Genomic DNA, 5,102 nt, shown 5'->3' with positions numbered 1-5,102 from the left:
GTGAGAAAAGGGCACTGCCCAGTGTTTGCAAATGAGTGAGTGAATGAATGCATGGGAACAAACACAGAAAAAACAATTCATAGAACAAAGCCTGCATTTCCCACATTCATATGGAAATAACTTTAAAACAAACAACATTAATTAGCAGTTGTTCTTGTTTGGGGTGAACAGTCCAGGGCTCTGGGCAGGCACAGCCTTGCAAACAGGGCTGCAAGCAGCCCCTCCACACCCCAAGTCAGGGCTACTGTGGAGAGGCCTTCATGCACTCTTGATAGCCCAGTACCTGTGAAAGAACAGAAATGATACGGGGACTTTTAACCCATAATGCATGAGGTATATGGAAACATCCATGAAAGAACCACCAGCAGCTAGAAGACCCAGGGCAGGGCACTGTCACAGCAACTGCTGGTGGAGGATTTCCCACACCATCTTCTTCCGGAAGAGAGGCATCTGGTGCTGAAAAGAATCCCACAAACAATAGTATTACACACTTCTGCACACAATATCACAGCATGACAGCCTTTAGGTGTCATCACATACATAAAATAGGATGCACATGTCTATCAATCAGCTTTACATCATGTATAAATTTCTGAAGCACAATAGGCTTTCTTGTCCTAACCTTCCCGCCTATACCTCCAGTGCTGGGATTATAAGGATTATAAGGCATGTGTTGCCATGTTTGACAAAGGTTCTTGTTTTATTTTGTTTGTTTGCTTGAGAAGGGTCTTGCTTAAGAGCCTAAGCTGCTATGGTCAAGAGCTTCTCCTGCCTCAGCCTCCCCAGTTCTGGGATTGTAAGTGTCCCACACTTATATACATACATTATGTGTGATTACATGTGCATACATATGCACTTACAAGTTAGAAAAACCAAAGCTGAATACAGAATAATATACTACAGGGACAATAATAAAAATAGCAAAGAGAAGAAGAAAAAAGAGGAGGAAGAGGAGAAGAAGAAGAAGAAGAAAGCACCAATTGGAAATGTCCAAGCAGTGGTACAATAGGAAACTTTTCTACATTCTAAGTAAACATCACTTTAAAAAAAATCATTCACTTTTATATTAAAAAAAAAATGACCTTAGGGCATGAAGGTATGGCTCCCTGGGAGAGGTCTTGCCTAGTATTTATGAGGCCCTGGTTTCAATTTAAATGACCTTTATTTAAAATGCAGGAAAAAGACAGGTGGTGATGATGCATGCCTTTAATCCCAGCACTCCAGAGGCAGAGGCAGGTGGATCTCTGTGAGTTCAAGGCCAGCCTGGTCTACAGAGTGAGTTCCAAGACAGCCAGGGCCACACAGAGAAACCCTCTCTCGAAAAATTAAAACAAACAAACAAACCCCAAATAAACAGAGGGTGCCACCTTTGGCCTGTTTGTGGTGCATTGCTATACATAGGGGGAGCTAGCTCTCTGCTCTCTATTACACACTCCTGGGTTTCTGGAGGATGTGTGTGGCAAAAGTCTTAATACATGATCATACAATTTTTTTTCCAGACAAGGTCTTTCATTATGTAGCTCTGGCTGGCCTGGCACTCACTATGCAAACCAGACTGGCCTGAAACTCACAGAGACCCTCAGGTATCTGCCTCCCTAGTGCTGAGATTAGAGGCATGTACCATATGCCCAGCCTTAACATGATTCTTAAGTTATTTTAAATAGTTCAAGACATCCAAGGGCTCAGCAGACTATATGCCTAATATGCACAGTGGTGCACACTTATAATCATAGCAATCAGGAGACAGAGGCAGGAGGATGAGAAGTACCAAGGTCATCCTTGGCTACATAGTGATTTCCAGGCCAGCCTGTGCTATGGGAGACCCTGTGTCTCTCTCAAATAAATAAATAAATAAATAAATAAATAAATAAATAAATAAAAAATAAACTCACGTAAAACATTACTTTATTCCTAGTAAAGCTGAGAGTGTATTCTCCGAGATCAGAAAGATATGCATTCAGCAGGGCAGCCCTGGTTACTTCATGTTCCTCCAAAGCATTTAGTTCTACTAGTCAATGAACAGTTTGTTTGGCATACAGGAGCTATCCAACAGAGGTCTATGGATGAGAAATATTTCTGATTGGGGTTAACTCTGGCTGTAGAAAGATTGAGAGTCCACTATCAAACAGGAACTTAAGGGTTCCTGATGTACTTGAATTTCCTCTCAAATACGACATCTTTCAGAAAGGAAAGCACATTCATTTATGCTTCCATCTTAGACCGGGGTTGAAGTCCTCACAAGGCGGGGTTTCTCCTCACTGTCATCTATCCTCACATGCCTCCCTTTAGCTAAAAACAGTAACAATAGGAACCAATCAAAAATGGAGTTCAAGGATAAGCAAATTATACCACCCGTCATCAAGAATTCTTGGTCAAGTCCAGGAATACAGCCCATGACGAGCATGCACATCACTGATTCTGAGTGGGGCCTCACCTAAGGTTCCTAGAACAGTCTGTCTGTGAGAAGAGCCTGTCGTGGGCCAGGCACTGCCAAAGGACAGGAACAAGCAAGGACACGAGAAGCAGCTTGGACTCACCTGAGTAAATGTGATAGGTTTGTCCCTAGAAATATAATCTGCATATTTACAAGTAAACATTCCACAATCACTCCCATTCAACTGTTGAGGAATCTCCTAAAACAAACAGAAAGGGGGAAGAGGTAAAATATTGTTACATACACACCCTTAGTCTCTCTCTAAACATCACTGTGGAAAAACAGTACGACAAAGGTGGATAAATCTGGTGTTGCACACACACAGATGCACACACAAACACAATCACTCTTACTCTTTGTGGTATAAAAACCCTAATCATGACACAGCATATGAGGCCCCATAGAAACATCTGACAGAAAAAAGAAGTAAAGCAAGTGAGAGTTCTAAGAGAAACAGAACCCATCAGACATGATGGGGGTGGGAGAAGGAGGAAGAGCATTTGATCATGACAAGAACACTAGTGGTGATTATTTCAGATTATTATAAGCTTTAAATGTGCTTGAATATGACACATATTTACTTCAATATGAAGAGGTCTAACTTAACATTGGTGCAGCCATGACAGGCTGCGGACTAACACTACTGGGCCTGGGCCTCACCATTACAATAACCAGGAAAAGCCACAAACTGTACCCTGTGGGAGACCCATCAGAATTGAGACAAACAAGCACTAAATGCTCTAGAACATGAAGGACAGCTCACACAATCTGTCTATAGATCGCCAGTTTCCTTGCAGCAAATGCCAGTACCAGTCACTGTTTGATACAACTGAGCTCAACGCTCTCCCTGGTCCAATAGCTGTGTTGGAACCGATGGGAAGTCCAAGCTCGAGCTTGCAATAAAGGTTCTTTGCTTTTGCATGTGAACTCTGACTCCTGGTGGTCTCCGGGGGCTCATGACGCAGGCATAACAAATACTGCAGAGGTTACACGGTTTTAACAACCAGAACAACTGCCGGCTGCTTAGGATCCCTAAAGTTGCACGTGAGATGAGAAAACCATCTCAGAGGTTTTAACCAACTAGGATCACTCCTTGAGTTATGTCCCTGAGGCAGAAACAACTAGGAGCAAGCAGCTCTAGGAACATCAGAAGATAAACTCATATGGAAAAAGCTGTGTGCCAAGGTCTGTATCATCCCCATCTTGGCTTGACATGACTGTGGCCATCTTGAAATGTGACCCTAACTGAGCCTGAGTTGAACCTGGTCAGTTTCCCCAGCATATAGTTTCCTAGTATACTGTGGCAGGTAAAGCCATTGAAGTGGTATGTATGGGAGCTGTAGGACCAGACTTTGACACCGAGAATACACAGAATGTGCCTTTATTCTCTAATATTAGCTCAAGAAAAAAAAAACAGAAAATTATTGTTAGATGGGGCCATTTCTATTGTGACCTAACCTTCTGAGCCAATCAGAGGTAGCCACTGGGCCTGCTGCCACTTTGTGCCATGCTTCTGTCCACATGGACTATAAGCTGCAGTCTGTAGTCAGGGGTCTGCCTGCCTTTGATCTCACAATACCCTGGGTCCCATTTTCAGACACGAGACTGGACTTTCCCAAAACAGTTTATATTTAAAGCAAGATAAAAGACAAGAAGCAACTATCTTGGCTATACTGAATGGCTATAGGTTCAGAAGTAGGCCACTTAAGAAATATAAGCTGGGGCTGGAGAGATGGCTCAGCAGTTAGGAGCACTGACTGTTCTTCCAGAGGACCCAGGTTCAATTCCCAGCACCCACATGACATTTCACAACTGTCTGTAACTCCAGTTCCAGGAGACCTGACACCCTCACACAGACATACAGGCAGGCAAAACACCAATGCACATAAAATAAAAATAAATTATTATAAAAAAGAAATATAAACCTTAGGACTGAGATTGTATCCACAGAGCCTAAATTTAATCTTTAGTGTCACAGACACACAGACACACACACACCCCAACCACACTTCTGGAAATTGTGTGCTTACAGAATGAGAGAAACAAGAAAGAAACACAGACAAGTGTCACTTACATGTGGCTTCATGCTGTAGTGGGCGAAGGGGTTTAGAGTGGCGATCGTGGCTGGCCGTGGCTATCACAGTGGCTGTGGCAGAGGAAGAGAGTGCTGGATGCTGTGGTGGCAGAAGAATCACGAGCCATGGTTACCTTTTTAGAGCTTTATTAGGAGGAAGGACAGAGAGACAGAGAGAGGGAGATAGAGACAGAGAGACAGAGAGAAAGACAGCACAGAGGACAGAAAGAATACAGAGAGTGAGAGACAGAGACAGAGATAGTGAGACAGAGAGAGACACAGAGAGAGAAAGAGACTGTGCGGAGGACAGAAAGAATACAGAGAGAGAGAGAGTGGGAGAGCATGTCTGCTTTTTAGGTTGGGATGCCATCGCAGGCTGATAACATAATAAGGACAGAATCCTTACATCCCGGACTTTCGCTTATTATAAAAGCAGCAGGTAGATGGGAATAGGGGCATCGTTTCTCTCAAAAGCTGCTTCTAGCTGACTGTTGGACATCAGTTGGCTCTGGGGGGAATGGGGAAGGGGGGTCTTCCAAGGTAGACAGGCGTTGTGAGATACTGTCTGCTGTCCATTGCTCTGGAGACATGCAT

At 43.5% G+C, this 5,102-nt stretch overlaps 1 long non-coding RNA gene across 1 annotated transcript; it reads right to left on the bottom strand.

The window, feature by feature from the left end:
• Positions 1–319: 319 nt before the first annotated feature.
• LOC143268231 (uncharacterized) lies at positions 320–4,608 on the bottom strand. Its single transcript, XR_013043915.1, has 3 exons — positions 4,509–4,608; positions 2,538–2,633; positions 320–456 (listed from the first exon to the last, which is right to left on the bottom strand). It is a non-coding gene; the product is annotated as an uncharacterized LOC143268231 (long non-coding RNA).
• Positions 4,609–5,102: the final 494 nt, after the last annotated feature.

The sequence above is a fragment of the Peromyscus maniculatus genome, chromosome 12 (genome assembly GCF_049852395.1).
Source record: "Peromyscus maniculatus bairdii isolate BWxNUB_F1_BW_parent chromosome 12, HU_Pman_BW_mat_3.1, whole genome shotgun sequence".
NCBI lineage: Eukaryota > Metazoa > Chordata > Mammalia > Rodentia > Cricetidae > Peromyscus > Peromyscus maniculatus.
The sequence above is the reverse complement of the archived record's forward strand: the minus strand, read 5'-3'. Positions and strand labels throughout refer to the sequence as shown.